The 23,388-nt window shown below is 40.8% G+C and overlaps 1 pseudogene; it reads right to left on the bottom strand.

The window, feature by feature from the left end:
- Positions 1-3,747: 3,747 nt before the first annotated feature.
- On the bottom strand, positions 3,748-23,106 carry LOC105489728 (zinc finger protein 253-like; annotated as a pseudogene).
- Between the last annotated feature and the right edge of the window lie 282 nt (positions 23,107-23,388).

Raw genomic sequence — 23,388 nt, 5'->3', positions numbered from 1 at the left:
CAGGTTGGTCTTGAACTCCTGACCTCATGATCCTCCTGCCTCGGCCTCCCAAAGTGCTGGGATTACAGGCATGAGCCACCGTGCCCGGCCACCTTTTCCACTTTATGTCAGTGGAAAATAGGCCAGCAGGTCCCAGGAAAGTACATGGTGCTATTGTTACTTTAACAACGATCATGAAGAGCACTTGCCTGGGTGCTATTCACGTGTCAGACATTGTTATTTGGCTTAAAGTACTGGTTTTGTAAACTTACTGGTAATATAAAATTCTTAGCTAAGACGATTTCATCTTATTCAAATATGTTTTATGAGATTTCATTGACATTTAAGAGTCTGAATTATCTGGAATATTGAAATTTTTCATGAACCCAAATTGAGTACTATAATCTTTTCCTACAAGCTTTTCTGAGGCAGAGTAAGATTTATAACATTTTGTTATCATATGGAAGAAGTGTATTAATCATGTCTTCAGTAATCACTCTGAACACAGCATTCTCAGTTCCCAGTATGCACCGTGAGTCACTCAGGGGAAATTGGTATGTCTGTAAAGAGGCAGAAGAAAATGCTGAGTGGAGGTGCTCCACACTGCACAGCAGTGCTTTCCACATGCACCTATTAGGGTCTTCATTTAATTGGGCTGTTATTTGCCTGACTAGATACTTACTAAATTTAGTCATACTATTTTTTAACAACTAATGGCATCTGTTACCCATTAATTTTATACATTTGCTTTTTTTGAAAAACAAATCTTTTAATTGTACTCTAAATTGAGACTGCCTTTACAATCCTCAATTTTTCAATGTTAAAGTAAATCAGAGAAGAGCAATGTGTGTATATAGTGTGCATTTTCCTACCTATCAGAATTTTTCTTTCGTTGCCTTGGCAACCGTGAGAAGCCACCTATAAAATATTCCCTTTGAATACTTTAGTCAGGATTTTAGATTTCTAAGGTCAAAAACAATCATTGAGCAAAACCAAAATCTTTGTTTCTTGTTAGTCATCTGGCCATTTCCAAAAGCATGGCAATTACACCAAGCCATTGAGATGTGGTTTTGATTCATTTTATCTCATTTCAAATGTTTTCTCTAATTGTTACTTTTGTCATGTTAATTTGAAAGACACTATCTACATAACTAATCATGAATTCAAGAAATACTCATATTAAGGTGTTTACAGTTTAATCTTGTATTACAGTATAATAGAATCATCTATAATTAGAAGTTAATTATTTATAAATTCATTGTTTTTAAGGTTTTTCAAATGTGAAAACAAGTAATTAGGTATGCTTTTTGAAATAAGTTCAACTCTAGGATATTACCCACTGGGCTTCACGGTATTTCTGTAAGGAACAGTGTAAACCTGGGTCACCAGAATGGTGCAGACATGCTGATTGAATTAGAATGAGTTCAGCCTTTTTGGTAGACTATGGGTATCCCAGAGGCTGATCATTCACTACAACTTGCTAAGTGTTCTTCCATAATGCCAGTGAGCACTTTTACCCAGGTTACCCTTTTCCTCCCATTAATGTGGTCCTGTTGTCGTCTCCTGTTTCTTTTTTTTTTTTTTTTTTTGAAACAGAGTCTCGCTCTGTCGCCCAGGCTGGAGTGCAGTGGCCGGATCTCAGCTCACTGCAAACTCCACCTCCCGGGTTCCCGCCATTCTCCTGCCTCAGCCTCCCGAGTAGCTGGGACTACAGGCGCCCGCCACCTCGCTCGGCTAGTTTTTTGTATTTTTTAGTAGAGACGGGGTTTCGCCGTGTTAGCCAGGATAGTCTCGATCTCCTGACCTTGTGATCCGCCCGCCTCGGCCTCCCAAAGTGCTGGGATTACAGGCGTGAGCCACCGCGCCCGGCCTACGCCGGGCTAATTTAAACCGTGTTAGCCAGGACGGTCTCGATCTCCTGACCTCGTGATCCGCCCGCCTCGGCCTCCCAAAGTGCTGGGATTACAGGCGTGAGCCACTGCACCCGGCAAGAGTATTATTTCTGGAGATAAAGTTGCCTGTCCTTTAATGGGCAGATAATGGGGAGAATCCGAACCAAACCATAGGCCATAACTTTTTTTTTTTGAGACGGAGTCTCGCTGTGTCTCCCAGGTTGGAGTGCAGTGGCGTGATCTTGGTTCTCTGCAAGCTCTGCCTCCCGGGTTCACGTCATTCTCCCGCCTCAGCCTCCGGAATAGCTGGGACTACAGGCGCCCACCCCCACGCCCGGCTAATTTTGTTTTTGCATTTTTAGGAGAGATGGGGTTTCACCGTTTTAACTAGGATGGTCTTGATCTCCTGACCTCGTGATCCGCCCTCCTCGGCCTCCCAAAGTGCTGGGATTACAGGCATGAGCCACCGCGCACGGCCCATAAGCCATAACATTTTACATTAATAAATTCAAGACAGGCTGGGAGTGGTGGCTCACACCTGTAATCCCAGCACTTTGGGAGGCCGAGGTGGACGGATCATTTGAGGTCAGGAGTGCAAGACTAGACTGGCCAAAAAGGTGAAATCTTCTCTGCACTAAAAACACACAAAAAAATTAGCTGGGCATGGTGGCACATGCCTACAGTTCCAGCTACTGGGGAAACTGAGGCAGGAGAATCGCTTGAACCCAGAAGGTGGAGGTTGAGGTGACCTGAGATCGTGCCATTGCACTCGGTCCCGGGCAACAAGAGTGAAACTCTGTCTCAAAAAAATAATAATAATAAAATAAATAAATAAATTCAAGACAAAGCAGAAAGTATACATTTGCTTTCAGCATTTTTGAGGTGTTTAGTTTTCTATTAGTCACCTTATTTATTTGTTTTGTTCCCATAAATGCTCCAATTTTATTTATTTGTTTTGTTCCAGTGAGTAGGCATTAATGGTTCTTCCACATTTTTATATTTGTACAATTTTTCTCAAGGATAATAGCTTTCCTGTGAAATAAGGTGTAAGCACTGATTAAAAGTTTTGCCACATTCTTCACACTTACAGGAGTTTTGACAGTATTGACAGTATGGCAATCATACTGCCAAACAAGCATACTGCCATAGAATCCAGTGTGGCAACCATATAAAGGCTTTGTCACATTTTATACATTTCTAGGGCATCACACTAGTATAATTTATTTTTATGTATAGGAACTTTGGGGGTGTTGGTAAAAGCACTGTCACGTCTTTCAGGTTTGTAGATTTCCTCTTCAGCATGAATTAGCGCCATGTCTCTTAAGAGTTCAGAACTTATAGCCAGGTGTTGTGGCTCATGCCTGTAATCCCAGCACTTTATAAGGATAAGGCAGGTGGATCACGTGAGGTTAGGAGTTGGAGACCAGCCTGGCAAACATGGCAAAACCCCATCTCTCCTAAAAATACAAAAATTAGCTAAGTGTAGTGGTGGGCATGCACCTGTAATCCCAGCTACTTGGGAGGCTGGGGCAGGAGAATGGCTTTAACCCAGGAGGTGGAAGTTGCAGTGAGCTGAGATCTTGCCATGGCACTCTAGCCTAGGTGACAAGAGTGAAAATCCATCTCAATTAAAAAAAAAAAAAAAAGAATTGAGAACTTGTTATAGGCTTTGTCACATTCTTCACACTTCTAGGGTTTCTGACCAGTATGAATTATGTGTAACAAGGGTTGAAAACTTTGTTAAAAAAGCTTTATCACATTCTTCATATTTGTAGGGTTTATGTTCCATATAAATTCTCTTATGTAGTAGGAGCTGAGGGCTGGTTAAAGGCTTTCCCATATTCATCACATTCATAGAGTTTCTCTCCAGTATGAATTATCTTATGTTTATTAAAAGTGGAGGAACATTTAAAATATTTGCCACATTCTTCACTATGTAGGTTTTCTGTTCAATATTAATTCTCTCATGTTTATTAAGGTCTGAGGACCAGTTAAAAGCTTTGCCACATTCTTCACATTTTTAAGGTTTCCCTCCAGTATGAACTAACTTATGTGTAGTAAAGTCTGAGGACCCATTGAAGGCTTTGCCACATTCTTCACATTTGTAGGATTTCTCTCCAGTATGAATTTTCTTATGTGTAGTGAGGTTTGAGGAGTGCTTAAAGGCTTTGCCATATTCTTTACATTTGTAGGGTTTCTTTCCAGTATAAATTCTCTGATGTGTAGTGAGGTTTGCAGATTGATTAAAATCTCTGCCACATTCTTTACATCTGTAAGGTTTCTCTCCTATATGAATTTTCTTACAGGTAGTAAGGGTTGAGGACCAGTTAAGAGCTTTGCCAAATACTATGCATTTGAAAGGACTTTTTCCAGTAAGTCTTATCTTATGTCTGTTTGAATTTGAAAACTTAGGAAAGACTTTTCCATATTTATCACATTGAAATATTTTTTTCTGGGTGTTTGTCAAACATTGGTTAAGTCCATTATAATCTCTTTTGTGCAACTTATGCTCACCCACACTTTTACAGCCTTTTTTTTTTTTTTTTTACTGTAAATTGTCATGTCTGCATTTTTCATATCTTCTCAGTAGCACGTTTTGGAAAGAATCTTTTATGCTCTGCTCTGACCAAAGTTCTTGGGCAAAATGAGAACACATAACTGAAAGAAACAATGAAAACACACTACTTCAATTGCTAGACTCAGATAAATATACTTTGCAAATCTAACCAATAAAATTATACAAACTACATAAGCAAGATGACATAGCAAAATACTACCAACTGCAATTTCTTCCTGGACATATAAATTTAACAAAAACATACTGACCAAAATACATTTGTAAAAAATTTATACATGAGTTAAGTGTGTGAAGGGCCACAGGTTAGCACAATGCAAAGGAGCCATATAGAAGAAAAAGAAAGCTGTGTCACTTATACTCAACACAGCTCTTCCTGCTGTCCAGTATAACATTGTGCTTTCAAAAGTAAATTGCCAGCTGGGCATGATGGCTCATGCCTGTAATCCAAGTACTTTGGAAGGCAGAGGTGGGTGAATCACGAGGTCAAGACTTCAAGACCAGCCAGGCCAAGATGATGAAACCCCGTCTCTACTAAAAACACAAAAAAATTAGCCTGATGTGGTGGAGGATACCTTTAATCCCAGCTATTTGGCAAAGGTAGAGAATTGCTTGAACCAGGGAGGCGGAGGTTGCAGTGAGCCAAGATTGCACCACTGCACTCCAGTCTGGGCAACAAAGGGAGACTCCGTCTCAAAAAAAAAAAAAAAAAAAGTAAATTGCTGGCCAGGCATAATGGCTTATGCCTGTATTCCTAGCACTTTGGGAAGGCAAGGCGGGTGGATCAACTGAAGTCAAAAGTTTGAGACCAGCCTGACCAACATGGTGAATCCCCAACGCTACTAAAAATTAAAACAAAAATTAGTCAGGCATGGTAACAGGCACCTTTAATCCTAGGTACCTGGAGGCTGAGGCAGGAGAATTGCTTCAACTGTAGAGGCAGAGATTGTAGGGAGTCAAGATTATGCCCCTGCACTCCAGCCTAGGTAACAGAGAAAGACTGTCTCTCACACACATAGACACACACAAATGTAAATTGCCAACTCCTGGTTTATTTAAAAAAAAAAAACAAATAAGAAAAATATTGGCACATACATCTTTATTTCCGGCTTCTAGGAACTTTTTTAGACACTGGTTAATGTCTCCCATGACATAAAATGCTGAAAGAAATGGTGATATACATTGGAATGACAGTTTGAGTCTGCTGAGTCTAAAGGTAAATGTTACAGAAGCAGAGAAACTGCAGGAACCCAAACAGGAAAGGGGTGTAGCAAATGACTACTAAGAAGAAATATGAATAAGCTGATTTAATTAATCAATAAACACAAAATTTTAGACAAGACTCATCCTAAAAACATGTTTGAGAAATTCTCAGAATCTCTAGCCAAGACAATTGATTTCAGACGACACCAGGACAAAGCTGTATTATAAAGATTGGAACAGGTAGCTTTTTGTTATGTCGGAATCTCAAAGATTACAATGTATACAAAATATTTGGGCAACATGACCCCATTAAAAAAAATTATAAAATTTTTAAAAGGGCCGGGCGCGGTGGCTCAAGCCTGTAATCCCAGCACTTTGGGAGGCCGAGACGGGCGGATCACTAGGTCAGGAGATCGAGACCATCCTGGCGAACACGGTGAAACCCCGTCTCTACTAAAAAATACAAAAAAAAACTAGCCGGGCGAGGCGGCGGGCGCCTGTAGTCCCAGCTACTTGGGAGGCTGAGGCAGGAGAATGGCGTAAACCCGGGGGGCGGAGCTTGCAGTGAGCTGAGATCCGGCCACTGCACTCCAGCCCGGGCGACAGAGCGAGACTCCGTCTCAAAAAAATAAATAAATAAATAAAATAAAATAAAAAATTTTAAAAGCAACTATAAAAACTGTATAAAGTAATTTTAAAAATTCAGAATACATTGAACAGGCCACACTTGGTGGCTCACTCCTGTAATCCTTATACACTGGGAGGCCAAGTGGGAAAATTACATGAGGTCAGGAGTTTGAGACCAGCCAGGCCAACATGGTGAAACCCTGTATCTACTAAAAATACAAAAATTAGCTGGGCATGGTGGCCTGTGCCTGTAATCCCAGGTACTTGGGAGACTGACACCATGAGAATTGCTTGAACCCAGGAGCGGAAGGTTGCAGTAAGTGAAGATTGTACCACTGCACTCCAGGCTGGGCAACAGAGCAAGACTGTCTCAAAAATAAAATAAAATAAAATGAAGTAGGCCTGGCACGGTGGCTCACGCCTGTAATCCCAGTACTTTGGGAGGCCGAGGTGGGTGGATCATTTGAGTTCAGGAGTTTAGGATCAGCCTGGCCAACATGGTGAAACCTAGTCTCCAGCAAAAATACAAAAATCAGCCGAGTGTGGAGGCAGGCACCTGTAATCCCAGCTACTGGGAGGCTGAGGCAGGAGACTCGCTTGAACCTAGGAGGCAGAGGTTGCAGTGAGCCAGTATCATTGCAGTGAGCCACTATTGTGCCATGGCACTCCAGCCTGGGAGACAGAGCGAGACTCTGTCTCAGAAAAATAAATAAATAAAATTGAATAATATTCAGTAAGTGAAATAGGAACACAGACAACTAATGAAGATCAGAAAAATGAGGATGACAAGAAAAAATCTTAAAATAGCAAAAACCAAAAATTGTGGATATAAAAAATACAAAAAAAAACACTGAAAAATTTCTTAAGAGAAAAAATAATGTAAACATGAAAAAGCTGAACAAACTAGGACACACACAAAGATATTTATAACAAACACAACTATAAGCAAAATTTCAAAAATCACAGATAAGAAGAGAATTTTGGGAGCTGCAAGATTAAAAAATGTGTCATCTGTAAGCATAGTCTCATGAGATAACCAGCGAATTTATCAAAAAAAAAGTTTTACAGGTCAGAAGGAAACTGTGATATTGTTAAAGTTATAATTTTATTTTATTTTATTTTATTTTTTTTTTTTTTTTTTGAGACGGAGTCTCGCTGTGTCGCCCAGGCTGGAGTGCAGTGGCGCGATCTCGGCTCACTGCAAGCTCCGCCTCCCGGGTTCACGCCATTCTCCCGCCTCAGCCTCCGAGTAGCTGGGACTACAGGCGCCCGCCACCACGCCCGGCTAGTTTTTTGTATTTTTAGTAGAGACGGGGTTTCACCATGTTAGCCAGGATGGTGTCGATCTCCTGACCTCGTGATCCACCCGCCTCGGCCTCCCAAAGTGCTGGGATTACAGGCTTGAGCCACCGCGCCCGGCCCAAAAAGTTATAATTTTAAAAAGTCACGTGAGAATAATACCATCAGCAGAATCGTACCACCAAATAAAAAGAGGTCCTTCCACAATAACCAAATCCTGAGAAAGCATATTGGCACTGCATATGCCCTACATATCAAAGATGCTGAAAGGAGTTTCTTCCACTGAAAATAACATAATGCAAGAAAACAACACATAATCAGATGAAAATACATAACTTTCTGGGAAAGATATGCACATACACAAAAATGGAATTGCTTACTTATCATTATCATAAGGGTGCAGAAAACACTTTCAGCTATTTAAAACTTAAAAGATAAAGTAGAGAAATTATTACAAACATTGTTTTTTAGCAACAATGGAAATTACATTGGCATACCTATGTTACCCATTTTCCCTGTATATGTTTCTCTAGCCACCTATCTTATATCTGTATCTATATGTATATAAAAGACTGCCAAAGAAGAGTAGGTTAAAGGTGATTTTTTTTTTTTTTTTTTTTTTTTTTTTTTTTTTTTTGAGACGGAGTCTCGCTCTGTCTCCCAGGCTGGAGTGCAGTGGCACGATCTCGGCTCACTGCAAGCTCCGCCTCCCGGGTTTACGCCATTCTCCTGGCTCAGCCTCCCGAGTAGCTGGGACCACAGGCGCTCGCCACCTCGCCCGGCTAGTTTTTTGTACTTTTTAGTAGAGACGGGGTTTCACCGTGTTAGCCAGGATGGTCTCTATCTCCTGACCTCGAGATCCGCCTGTCTCGGCCTCCCAAAGTGCTGGGATTACAGGCTTGTACAAACATTGTTAATGAATATATAAAACATAAAAAATATAATTAGCAAAATCAATAACAAAGTTGAAGGCAGGTGTAATCATGAAGATTTTTTGCATTCAACTGAAGTTAATTTTTTACTACACTTAAATATATGGTTGGATCTTTTACAGGTTTTATGTAATCCCCAAGATACTACTAAGAAAATATCTGTATAGATACACAAAAGAAAATAAGAAGAAAATTGAAAGCATATCAATACAAAAATTAAAAAAATATACAAAAAGGCAGAAAAAGAATGAGAGACAAAGATACAAGAATCAAATAAAAGAACTAATAAAGTAATATTGGCCAGGTGTGGTGGCTCATGCCTGTAATCCCAGCACTGTGGGAAGCCAAGGAAGGCGGACCACTTAAGGTCAGGAATTCAAGCCCAGCCTGGCCAACATGGCATAAACCCATCTCTACTAAAAATACCAAAAATTAGCCCAGTGTGGTAGCAGGTGCCTGTAATCCCAGCTGCTCAGGTGGCTGAGACAGGAGAATCGCTTGGACCCAGGAGGTGGAGGTTGCAGTGATCTGAGATTGCACCATTGCACTCTAACCTGGATGAAAGAATGAGACTCCATCACACACACAAAAAAAGATAAGTTTTTCTCTTTCAGAAAACTATTTAAATATATATATATACACAATTATCTTTCCAATCAAGAGACATACTTTCAATAAAAAGCATTATTAAACAATTTTACCAGCTTGACCAACATGGCAAAACCCTGTCTCTACAAAAAGAGCAAAAATTAGCCAAGTGTGGTTGTGTGCACCTGTAATCCCACCTACTCGGGAGGCTGAGGCAGGATAATCGCTTGAACCCAGAAGGTGGAGGTTGCAGTGAGCCAAGTTTGCGCCACTTGCACTCTAGCCTGGGTGACAGAGTGAAACTCCATCTCAAAAAAAAAAAAAAAAAAAAATTAAAAATCAAGATCCAACTGGCCTTTCTACAAGAGTCACCTCAGATCTAATGATAATGACTGAAAGTGGTAAGATGGAAGGAGAAATTTCATGTAAATATTAATCAAATGAGAGCAGAAGAGGTCAAAATAATATTACACAAGCTACATCTTAAGTCAAAAACTGTCATATTTTATAAAATGTACTTTAAGTCAAAACTTCAAAAAGACACAGAAGGACATTAAACAATATATAGATTCATTCACTGGGAACCTATCAAAAATTTGTTTGTACATGTGTGTATTTGTGTGTGTGTGTGTGTGTGTTTCAAATTAGGGTTTCAAATATATAAAGCAAATACTAACAAAACTGAATAAACATATAGAGAGAAATATAATTATAGCAGGATATTTCAATACCCCACTTGCTATAATAATAATGACATATTTGAAAATCCATGTTTATTGTACCACTATTCACAAAAGACAAAAGGCTGAAGCAACTCAGATGTCTCTTGATTTATAAACATATCAAAAAATGTAACATATACATACGATGAAATATTATTCCACCTTAAAAAGAACAATCTTGTCACATTTTAAGATGACCTGGAGAATATTATGTCACCTGAATTAATCCAGTAACAAAATTACGGATACTCTATGATTCCACTTATATGAGGTATCTTAAGAAGTCAAAATCATGCCGGGCACGGTGTTTCACGCCTGTAATCCCAGCACTTTGGGAGGCCAAGGCGGGCGGATCACGAGGTCAGGAGATCGAGACCATCCTGGCTAATACACTGGAATCCCATCTCTACTAAAAATACAAAAAATTAGCCAAGCACGATGTCAGGCGCCTCTAGTCCCAGCTACTGGGGAGGCTGAGGCAGGAGAATGGCGTGAACCCGGGAGGCGGAACTTGCAGTGAGCCGAGATTGCGCCACATCACTCCAGCCTGGGAGACAGCGCGAGACTCCGTCAAAAAAAAAAAAATAAATAAATAAATAAGAAGTCAAAATCATAAAAAGAGAAAGTGGAAGGTTTGTCTATCTAGGGCTGGAACGAGGGTAAAATTAGCAGTTGTTACTTAATGGGTATTGAGTTTAAGTTTTACAAGACGTAAAGTTTCTAGAAGTCTTTTGCATAACAATGCGAATATATTTAACATCCCTGAAATGAACAGCTTTTTTTTGAGACAGGGTCTCACTCTTTCAACCAAGATGGAATGTAGAGGCACAATTTTGACTCTCCCTCAATCTCCAACGTAGATGGGACCACAGGTGCACACCACTACGCCTGGCAATTATCAATTTTTTTTTTTAATAGAGAAAGGTCTCCATATGTTGCCCAAGCTGGTCTCAAGCTTTTGGGCTCCAGGGATCCTTCTGTCTTGGCCTCCCAAAATCCTTGGATTACAGATGAGAGCCACAACCATGCCTGGCCGTGAAATATACACTTCAATAGATTTAAGGCGGTACATTTTATGTTATGTGTTTTTAAAACATTTCTTTTAAAGAAAACCTGAAAAAAATACAGAATTATAAATCTTTTTGAAAATTACCTTCAAATCACTAAAGTTTTCTTCTCACAAAAGGAAATATATATTCATTATTAAACACACAGTAAAAATAAGACTATATCCATGACAACTCACTTAGATAAGATAAAACTACCATTGAAAATCAGCTAAGAAAGAATATAGGATAGACGGGTGGATCACGAGGTCAGGAGATCGAGACCATCCTGGCTAACACAGTGAAACCCCGTCTCTACTAAGAAATACAAAAAACTAGCCAGGCGAGGTGGCGGGCGCCTGTAGTCCCAGCTACCTGGGAGGCTGAGGCCGGAGAATGACGTGAACGGGAGGCGGAGCTTGCAGTGAGCTGAGATCCGGCCACTGCACTCCAGCCTGGGCTACAGAGTGAGACTCCATCTCAAAAACAAAAAATAAAAAAAAATAAAAAAAAAAGATATAACTAAAATTGGGATCATATTTATAAATAAACATACATACATATGTAATCTGATTGTGATGAACATGCATAATTTATCTCTTAATTAAACCTCAAATTGACTTAAACTGTACAAACAGAATTTCAAATTGTCTAAAATTGTAATACGAAAGTAAAACCAACAGACACAAAAAACTGATGTTAAGAAACCTACACTGAGGCCAGGTGCAGTGGCTCATATCTGTAATCTTAGCTCCTTGGAAAGCTGAGGCACGAGAATTGGTTTGAACTCAGGAGGTGGAGGTTGCAGTAAGCCAAGCCCACACCACTGCACTCCAGCCTGGGCTACAGAATGTGACTCTGTCTCACAAAAACAAAAAGATTGTCTAGGTAACTGGAATATTTAACTATTACTGTGTACTCATCAAATGCGGGTATTTTGAATCATTGGCATGCACTGTGTGGCAGTAAAATTTCAGAGAATATGCGGTATAATTATAAATAGAAGATTCTAATGAGAAACTTTTAATAAATAAGCATTTAAAAGAAACTAGAGTTATATTTATGTTTTAAATATATGCTATTCTTACACAAAATGAAACTGCTGTAATTCAACTTTAGAAGCAAAGAATAGCCTTACATTGTTAAATACAGAAAATATATGTATTTACTTTGCAGAACAGGGTTAGACCTTCTGATATGTAAAACAAATATTAGGAAATAAACTATGTTATTATTCAGATAGAGGCTGAAGAAAGTAGAGGAAAATCCTATAATTCCTTTTTGCCAGCAGCAAAATTAAATTTATAAGTAAATACTTGAGTAAATACAGATTACCTACTAATTATCTAATTTACTGCAGGCATAATATGCAAATTCTAGCATATTGTTTTAAATATCTGAATCTAAAATTACAGAAAAATTTGCAGTAGAAAATAGAAAGTAAAAATGTATAAGGAGAGTGACATTAGTAAGATAAAAAGACTACCTGGGCGCAGTGCCTCAGCCTGTAATCCCAGCACTTTGGTAGGCTGAGGCATGCAGGTCAAGAGATTGAGACCATCCTGGCCAACATGGTGAAACCCCGTCTCTACTAAAAATAAAAAATTAGCCAGGCATGGTGGCAGGCGCCTGTAATCCTAGCTACTTGGGAGGCTGAGGCAGGAGAATTGCTTGAACCAGGGAGATGGAGGTTGCAGTGAGCCAAGACCACACCATTGCACTATAGCCTGGGCAAAAGGAGCAAAACTCCATCTCAAAAAAAAAAAAAGAAAAAGAAAACAAATTGCAAAAAAAAAAAAAAAGAAAAGAAAAGACTAAAGTGCCCTATTTTCATATCCTCTTACAGGAAAAAAAAAAAAAAAAAATCAGCCATACCTGACAAAAATGCCTTTATGAGAGAATCAGGTATTGTGGCTCACACCTGTAATGACAGCTACATGGTACATTAAGGTTATGAAACTGCTTCAGGACAGGATTTCGAGACCAGCCTGGGTTATGTAGCAAGATGCCATCTCCAAAATAAGTGCCTGTAAGAGAGATTTGAGATCCATGGAGGGAGTTGTGAAATGCTGTTAAAGCTTAAGATTGAGAATTGTTCTATTCAGAAGGTAGGCCCTCATATAGGTGGGAAACTAAAGGAACCCTGTTCTTGGCTACAGACAAGGCTAGGGTTTACCCAACTTGGTCCCACTGACATTTCTGAACTTACTTTGTAACCATCCCAAACTCCTCCCAGACAGAGTCTGGGAGAGGTCCAGCCATTCCAGAAACCTGGAGGAAGGCACCCATTTACAGCCATGTAGGCAGGCCTGCAGACCTTGGCCTTTACTGTGGTCCCTGAAGCAGTTCAATGACTCAGTTTCATTTAACTGAGCCAAGTATGTGGTCCGTTCTGCCTATATAGAAACCCTCACAGGGTTACTTGAGGAAATGCTCTCTGATACTCACTGAAAGCCATACTCATCCACATCCTGATATAAGGCTTACCATAAGCAGTCCTGACTGCAAAAACATGCCCTAGTGTCTGCCCTGTGGAGCAAAGTCCTGAAGGATATTCAGTCTAAAAATAAAATGGAAATTACAACTACCCAAGCCCCTATACCAAGCCAACTAAAGGTGGACCCTAGTGCAGACCCAGCAGCTTTGTGACCAAGCTACAACCCCTCTTCAGTACAAATTCAGAGAAGATCTCATCACCCTAAGGGCCAACAAAAGAAGATCTTTACCTTCGAAAATCAGTTTGTGAAAACTTGAAGAGGTACTTGCTCCATTGAATTCAGACACCAATACAAAACCATATTGTGCCCATTGCCAATGCTTCTTTTTTTCTTTTTTTTTTTTTTTTTTTTGTGAGATGCCGTTTTGCTCTTGTTGCCCAGGCTGAAGTGCATTGGTGTGATCTTGGCTCACTGCAACCTCTGCCTCCCGTGTTCAAGCGATTCTCCTGTCTCAGCCTCCTGAGTTGCTGGGATTACAGACTCATGTCACCACACTCGGCTAATTTTTGTATTTTTAGTAGAGACGGGGTTTCATCATATTGGTCAGACTGGTCTCAAACTCCTGACCTCAGGTGATCCACACACTTTGGCCTCCCAAAGTGCTGGGATTACAGGTGTGAGCCACGGAGTCTGGCCAATGCTTCTATTTTAATGTAGCACTGGAAGTATGTGGCAGAAGAATTAGTCATAGAAATAAAAAAAAATCGGCCAGGCGCGGTGGCTCAAGTCTGTAATCCCAGCACTTTGGGAGGCCGAGATGGGTGGATCACAAGGTCAGGAGATCAAGACCATCCTGGCTAACAGGTGAAACCCCGTCTCTACTAAAAAATACAAAAAACTAGCCGGGTGAGGTAGTGGGCGCCTGTAGTCCCGGCTACTCGGGAGGCTGAGGCAGGAGAATGGCCTAAATCTGGGAGGCGGAGCTTGCAGTGAGCTGAGATCCGGCCACTGCACTCCAGCTTGGGCGACAGAGTGAGACCCCGTCTCAAAAAAAATAAAAAATAAAAATAAAAATAAATCTATTGAAATAAAAAAAATAAGTAAAAAGTTGCTGCTTGTAGATCATACAATTGTATATATAAAAAACCATAAACAGTACATAAAAATCTGTCTAAACTAATAAACACACTCAGTAAATTAGCAAAATACAAAATTAACGTAGAAGTATATATATGGTTTTTATACACTTTTTTTTTTTTTTTGAAAGAGTCTTGCTCTTGTTGACCAGCCTGGAGTGCAATGGTGCGATCTTGGCTAACTGCAACCTCCACCTCCCAGGTTCAAGCGATTCTCCTGCCTCAGCCTCCCGAGTAGATGGGATTATAGGCATGCACCACCACACCCAGCTAATTTTTGTATTTTCAGTAGGGACAGGGTTTCTCCATGTTAGTTAGGTTGGTCTTGAACTCCCCACCTCAGTTGATACACCTGCCTCAGTCTCCCTAAGTGCTGGAATTACAGGCATTGGCCACCGTGCCTGGCTATGGTTTCATACACTTAAAACAGACTATCTGACAAACTAGAGGGAAAAAACATTTTATTTACTATAGCGTTAAGTAATAAATTTCTGAGAAAAAAATTGACCATGGAGGTGAAAATCTTTACAATAAAAAATGAAAAAATTAGAGAAGATCCAAATAAATTTTAAAATATTTTATGTCTATGGATTGAAAGAATAAATATTAATAAAGTGCCATATTATCCAAAGTGATCTGTAGATTCAATAAACTTCCTATCAAAATTGCACAGGCATTTTTTTCACAGTACTGGAAAATGCAATTCTAAAATTTACATGAAACTAAAATAAACTTTGAATAGCCAAAGCAACCTTGAGGAAAAAGAACAAAGCAGAAAAATATCATACTTATAATTTCAAACTATATTTCAAGACTTTATAGTAATAAAAACAGATAGACTGTGCAGAAAAATGAACAAAAAAATGCAACAGAAACTATTACTCTCACACATATCAGACTTGATGCAAAAAGAGAACATGAAAAACAGTTTTAGTTTCTCTAAATCATGCAGATAGATATTTGCGTATCTGCAAAACAATGGAAAAGCAGCCAGACTGTGCAGTCTCTTTTTGTTTGTTTTGTTTTGTTTTATTTTGTTTTGTTTTGTTTTGTGACAGAGTTTCACTCTGTTGCCCAGGCTGGGGTGCAATGGCACAATCTCAGCTCATGGCAAGCTCCATCTCCTGGGCTCAAGTGATTCTTTGGCCTCAGCCTCCCAAGTAGCTGTGATTACAGGCGCCGAACAACCCACCTGGCTAATTTCTGTATTTTTAGTAAAGACGAGGTTTCACCATGCTGGTCAGGCTAGTCTTGAATTTCTGACCTCCGATGGTCCACCTGCCTTGGCCTCCCAAAATTCTGAGATTACAGACATGAGCCAATGTGCCCAGCCTCTGCAGTCTCTTACATGGCATGAAGATGTCTTTGGCTCTCACTGTGAACTTGAAGGAAGCTCACCAAAAGAAAAGTAGAATCCTTCGAGAATTTAAAATGACAAGACAGAAGATGCCCATTTGTGGGAGCAAAATTAAATAAATGAATAAACAAACAACACAGCTGCCCAGGAACTATTTTCTCTGGAACACAGTTTTCTGAATCACATTTTAAAAACTGGCTTTCTCATTGACCTTGGGACCTGTTATCCGTGTAGTCTGTGGTATTCAATTTCACTCACACCTACCTGGGGGTTTGGCAATCATCTCATATCTCTTTATAGTTAAAGGTTTTTTTTCCTTGCTCCAGATAGGTGATCAGGTCTGGCTTAGAGACAACAATACCTGTTTTATTAAAAATAAATAACATGAGTCTTGCTCATATTCTCCAATTACAAGCTAGTAATGTGCTCAGCAGAGCAGATGTAATAAAATATTCTTGTAAATTAATACCAAAATACTAATTTATGACAGAAATTTCTAAATATTTAGAAAGTACTTTCAGCTGAGTATGATGGCTCACACCTGTAATCCTAGCACTTCGGGAGGCTGAGGTGGGCAGATAACCTGAGGTCAGGAGTTCAAGACCAGCCTGACCATGATAGAGAAACCCCATCTCTACTAAAAATACAAAAAATTAGCTGGGCATGGTGGCACATGCTTGTAATCCCAGCTACTCAGGAGGTTGACACAAGAGAATTGCTTGAACCCAGGAAGTGGAAGTTGTGGTGAGCGGAGATCATGCCATTGCACTCCAGCCTGAACAACAAGAACGAAACTCTGTCGAAAAGGAAAGGAAAGGAAAGGAAAGGAAAGGAAAGGAAAGGAAAGGAAAGGAAAGGAAAGGAAAGGAAAGGAAAGGAAAGGAAAGGAAAGGAAAGGAAAGGAAAGGAAAGGAAGGAAGAAAGGAAGGAAGGAAGGAAAAAGAAAGAAAGGAAGGAAGGAAGGAAGGAAGGAAAAAGAAAGAAAGAGAAAGAAAAAGAAAGAAAGAGAAAGAAAGAAAAGAAAGAGAAAGAAAGAAAGAAAGAAAGAAAGAAAGAAAGAAAGAAAGAAAGAAAGAAAGAAAATACTTTCAATATGCAGGTTTCTTAATTTTACTATCTGGTACTACGGAATCAAAAATTGGTGGTGACAATTAGATTTTCAGATGGGGGCAACAATATTTTATACCACTAAATTTCTGGAATTACCACTAATTTAGAGTGAAGAATACAGCTCAACTCAGGAATGTGGAAAGTTTGGATTAAGATGAAACATCTTGAAGAAATTCTATTCTAAATGAACAAACTCTGAAGATTTTCTGGAAAAAGGAATCTAAAACTCTTTTATGAAAAGAATAAATTACTAAAAAACATTCTACAAAAAAAGAGAAATAAAATCTTTAGGGTATATTATGAATTATGTATTCAGGTTATCCTCACCAAGGAAGACCAGGTTTCTGTAGTTCTCTAACATCACATCCCTATATAAATTCCGCTGTGCAGTGTCCAGGCAATGCCACTCCTCCAGAGAGAATTCTATGGCCACATCCATAAGTTGCAATGGTCCCTGAAACACACACACACACACACACACACACACACACACACACTTTTACTAAATGGCCATGAGCAGAATTTTTAATTTGACTTAAGGTGAAATGTGAGAGTAAAGAGAACTGGTTCTGACTTACAGGACGGACTAAAATTATCCAATAAAATAATTTTCAACACAGAAATATTCTCTACTGTATTCTCTAACTCTGAGAAAAAAGAGCAGCTTAAGATCTACAACATTAGTTCATATATATTTTCCTAGATAATAAAGTATAAAATTAAGGGCATGAACATGAACATGTACAGTTTTGAGTGCTATATTTACATCATACAGAATGAGTTGTGAATATTTTTCAGACGAAAAAGGTTGAGTTAGAAGGCACCTCTCAAATTTTAATATACATAATAAGCTGAAGACCTTGTTATGCAGGCTTTTTTTCCATAAGATCTGACATAAAATCTGATTTTTTGAATTTCTAACTAGCTCATCAATAATGCCAATGTTTTTGGCCCAAGAATGATATTTTGTCAAACAACTGGTAATTGGAAGAGCCTGTGTTTTTCCCAGTTTTTCTGGCCTGTAAACAAAGATAAGAGCCTTCATATTTCAAATTAAAATATGTAGTAAAAAAAAATAAGAAAAAAGGACAGCTGCCAGATTAAATGTGATGTTTTATGCACATAAACGGCATAAAGATACTTAATAATGAAGAGAAAAATAATTAACTCTATAGTGAAAAAAATTCTTTCAGAGAGCTATTCCACCAAGTGAATCATTAACTCTGTCACCCAGGCTGGAGTGCAGTGGCATGATCTCGGCTCACTGCAACCTCCGCCTTCCAGGTTCAAGCGGTTCTTCTGCCTCAACCTCCCAAGTAGCTGAAATTACAGGCACGCACCACCATGCCCTGCTAATTTTTGTATTTTTAGTAGAGATGGGGTTTCACCATACTGACCAGGCTGGTCACGAACTCCTGACCTTGTGATCTGCCCGCCTTGGCCTCCCAAAGTGCTAGGATTACAGGCATGAGCCACCACACCCAGACTTTCTAAGGTAATTATGTTAGAAAATAAATATGTGGCCGGGCGTCGCGTCTCACGCCTGTAATCCCGCCACTTTGGCAGACCGATGTGGGCAGATAATGAGGTAAGGAGATTGAGACCATCCTGGCTAACACGGTGAAACCAAGTCTCTACTAAAAATACAAAAATTAGTTGGGCCTGGTGGCAGGCACCCGCAGTTCCACCTACTTGGGAGGCTGAGGCAGGAGAATTCCATGAACCCGGAAGGTGGGGGTTCCAGTTAGCCGAGATAGCACCATTGCACTCCAGCCTGGGGGACAGAGTGAGATTCCGTCTCAAAAAAAAAAAAAAAAAAAAAAAAGTAAAGAAAAGAAAAAAAAAGAAATTAATTATAATAACAATTCTTCTGTTCATGAATATCCCTTCAGGTATAGACATCAGAAGTCACAACAATATAAAGAAAGCGGCCTAAATAAAGCCCAAGATTTTGGACACATCCATTTATTTTACCAACGATATGATGCATAATTCAATTATTTATCCAGTTGCTAGTCTAGACAAAAAGTTTCTGGGTTGTAGGAACCATGACTGCTTCATGTATTGTTTTAATGGTGATATGAAATGTAAGCAACTCCATTATCTATTTGGGTCTCCAGATTTCTCCTCCCTGTTTATCATCCAAGTACCTGGAAACTGGAGAAACTCTCATCTGGGTACCAACCAAAGACATTTCTTGTATGAGGAGAGGAACAAACACAGGATGACTAAATTTCTCTTACACTAAGAGAGAAACAGAATTAACCATTCTTCTGAGTCTGGCACAATTCTGCTATGGACATTCTCAAATGCCTCAAAGACACCTGGATGATTGTGAGAGAATTCCCAGTGACCCTGGATTGATGGCCCAATGATAAGCCAGGCTGGAGAGACTCAGGCTGATTCTAAACAGAAAATAGAACTACCCAGGTGGAACTCCAGAACCTGGATCAATTGTTCTGATTTGCTAGCTCTTGGATAAAGGAAAGAATGAAAATACTCTACTCCAGTATCACATTTTACAGGTAAATATAGTTGTGGTCATGGCTCTGGATACCTTGTGGCCTGGGAGTTCCAATAATATAGGAAGGGGCCTATGATATAATATTTCATAGGAAGAATATCCTGTTCTCTTTGAAGGGTTGCCTCTAATCTTGAACAGTACCAGGGTTAAAGGTATCACTTTAATCCTGTTTCCTGACAACTTTCCCTAAACTGTTTTTGATTGTCTGATTCATCCACTCCACCTTTCTGGAACTCTGCAGTTGGTAGGCGGCATGCAGTTTCCATGTGATCCCCAATACCTTTGATGTTTACTGTACCAAGTCAGCCACACACGCTGGCCCATTGTCCAAGCCAATCTGTAAGGGCAGTCCAAACCTAGGGATGAGATCTCGAAGAAGCACACAGGTTGCCTCACCAACTTTTCAGGTTGGATAAGCCTCTACCCACCCAGAGTAGGTACACACAAGAACTAGTAAATACTTACTACCTCCACACTTTGGCATTTCTGTGAAGTTTACCTGGAGATCTTCAAAGAGGGCTGCTCCATATGTCTTTATACCTGGCAGAATGGCTGGACCCTGTCTTGCATTGTGCTGTTGGCAGATAACACATAGCTGTGCTACTGTTTTGGCAAGAGCTGATAAATGGGAGATGTAAAAATACCGGCCTAACAACTTTTCAAGTGACTCCTGACCTAGATGGGTAGTTTCATGCACAGCCAGTACAACCACTGCTCCAAGTAGCCTGTGGCACATCTATTCTCCCATCCGGTAACCAGATTCATCCTTCTTTTATTACCTGTACCCTTTCCACTTGGAGAAAGTTTTTTTCTTCTTTACAATAAGTAGGTACAAGTTCAGGTGCTTAAGGGAGCAGGGGCGCAGTGATTGACGCCTGCCTGGTAAGGGGTGGATGCTGCCTTTTGAACCTGTGAGTCAACTCAGGAGTTCCGATGGAGCCCAGGCTGTTGCTTCCCACTCCCAGCTACTCGGGAGACTGAGGCAGGAGAATGACGTGAACCCAGGAGGCGGAGCTTAGAGTGAGCAGAGATCGTGCCACTGCACTCCAGTCTGGGCGACTGAGCGACTGAGCGACTGAACGAGACTCTGTTTCAAAAAAAAAAAAAAAAAAAAAGAAATCATTTAGAGACAACCTCGGTGGTTCACGCCTGTAATCCCAGCACTTTGGGAGGCCAAGGTGGGCGGATCACTTGAGGTCAGGAGTTCAAGACCAATCTGGCCAACATGATGAAACTCCATCTCTATTAAAAATACAAAAAATTAGCAGGGTATGGTGGTGCACTTTTGTAGTCCCAGCTACTCTGGAGGCCAAAGCAGAAGAATCGCTTGAACCCAGGAGGCAGAGGTTGTGTAAGACCCAAGCGGTTCCCCTTGCCCTTTGCCTAGACAGAGCTGATTCATCAAGGCAGGGGAATTTGTGGAGGAAAAGTTTGTTTTTTGTTTTTTTTTTTTTTTGAGACGGAGTCTCTGCCGCCCGGGCTGGAGTGCAGTGGCCGGATCTCAGCTCACTGCAAGCTCTGCCTCCCGGGTTGACGCCATTCTCCTGCCTCAGCCTCCCGAGTAGCTGGGACTACAGGCGCCTGCCACCTCGCCCGGCTAGTTTTTTGTATTTTTTAGTAGAGACGGGGTTTCACTGTGTTAGCCAGGATGGAGGAAAAGTTAAATAATAAATTTGAACTCAATTGAATGTGGACACAAACAATGGTCACCGTCAGGCCTCTGAGCCCAAGCCAAGCCATCGCATCCCCTGTGACTTGCACATATATACGCCCAGCTGGCCTGAAGTAACTGAAGAATCACAAAAGAAGTGAAAATGCCCCGCCTTAACTGATGACATTCCACCACAAAAGAAGTTAAAATGGCCGGTCCTTGCCTTAAGCGATGACATTATCTTGTGAAATTCTTTTTCCTGGCTCATCCTGGCTCAGAAACCTCCCCCACTGAGCACCTTGTGACCCCCACTCCAGCCAGAGAAAAACCCCCCTTTGTCTGTAATTTTCCTTTACCTACCCAAATCCTATAAAACGGCCCCACCCTTATCTCCCTTTGCTGACTCTCTTTTCGGACTCAGCCCGCCTGCACCCAGGTGAAATAAACAGCCATGTTGCTCACACAAAGCCTGTTTGGGGGTCTCTTCACACGGACGCGCATGACAGTCACCAAGTCCCAGAACAGGTTGTGTGAACCCCTTTAAGCATTCATTCAGCGCTGTTTTGGAGAAATCTCTATTTCAATCTATTCGTATACATTAGTTATTGAAAAACAATAGGCAATCACAGAAACAAGTTGACCTTTTTGTGTTCCTTGTACCCAGTCATGAAGGGCCTTCCTGACTGGGCCTCATGCCAAACAATTCATTACAAAAGAGCTAGGGTACCAGACTGCACTGAAGCTTCATGAGACCTCTCCTCATCTGTGCAGGAATGAGTGGCCAGCTCTGCAGCCCAAGCTGTTGCTTCCCAGGCTGGTGGTGACGCCTCCATTGTCTGGTGAGTGCAATGTCCAATGCTGGAGCCCAGGTTGTTGCTTCCCACTCTGGTGGTGAATCCTCCATAGTCTGGTGAGTGTAAATATATATATCTTTTTTCCTTTCTCCTCTTCCCATTGCAATTTGCTTATTATATCCACTACTTATTATATCAATCTGCTTATTATATTGATTTGCTTATTACATAATTTGTTTATTATATCTGCGTTGCCATTTATGTGGAATGAAGCTTGTTTACCCTTAAAGGTATTGTGTGTGTGTCTTTCCTTCTCCCCTCGTGCGTTCCCCGCACAGAACATTTTTGGTGTCACAAACAGGATTCAAAAACAAAAGTGTGCCACTTTTTGGCCACAAGGACACGTCAGGAGGCTCGGCGACTTCCCATATCCCTGGACGGAAACTCCCCCAGTACTCCCCCTTGGCGATTGAATGGTCAAGGGGAACTGGCCTTTGTGAGAATTGGGAAACCAAATTAGTGCAATTTAGACCTTTGTGTGTGAAGTGCTGCAGGAAATTCCAGTCAGCAAAGGAGATGCTGGGGGATCTCCCAGAGTGGATGGTGTTTGCTTACTGATTATGAGATAATGTGTCAAGATAGGGGCTGGTTGCATCCTATGGAATGCAGGGAAATAATTCATTTTACCAAAAGTTAAGGCTAAAATACTAGAATTTGCAACCCCTACCACTAAAAATGAGGTGCAGAAATTTACTGGCTTGTTTGGATGGTGGAGACATCATATTCCCCACTTGGGTGACATTTTACAACCTCTGCATGCTGTCACTGGAAAACGCTATGACTTTGATTGGGGAGAGAAAGAGATCATGGCTTCTGAACAAGATAAACAAGCAGTGCAACGGGTCCTGGATCTATGATTCATTCGGGAAGGGCCAGTAGAACTGCAAGTAACTGTCCTAGGTCAACATGCTAATTGGGGCCTTAGGCAGAAACAAGATGGGAAGAGGTACATTTCTGGTTTTGGACCCAGAAACTGCCAGAGGCCGGCAAGGCTTATACCCCTTTTGAGAAGCAGTTGTTAGCTTGCTATTGGGCTTTGCTGGAAACAAACACCTCTGCTTCAACCATGACGTCTTTATGAGGCTTGAAATTCCTATTATGACTTGGGTCATGAGTTCCACCGAAACTCACCAGATAGGGCACGCCAAGGGGGAGAACTGGAGGAGTTTCCATTCCGGAATTCGGGATACCCCCAAGTTTCCAGCCCTGGGCTCCAAGAGTCAGACACCGCACTCTCCAGACTGGAAGATTCACCACCAGACCAGGAAGCGACAGCCTGACCTCCAGAGTCGGACACCACACTCATCAGACTGTGGAGGATTCACCACCAGACAGGGAAGCAACAGCTTGGGTTCCAGACTCAGCCACTCGTCCCTGCACAGATAAGGAGAGGTCTCATGAAACTGCGGTGCAGTCTGGGACCACAGCTCTTTAGTAATGAGTTGTTTGGCATAA

The sequence above is a fragment of the Macaca nemestrina genome, chromosome 20, assembly GCF_043159975.1.
Source record: "Macaca nemestrina isolate mMacNem1 chromosome 20, mMacNem.hap1, whole genome shotgun sequence".
NCBI classification, from domain to species: domain Eukaryota; kingdom Metazoa; phylum Chordata; class Mammalia; order Primates; family Cercopithecidae; genus Macaca; species Macaca nemestrina.
This window is presented reverse-complemented; position numbering and strand designations above follow the sequence as displayed.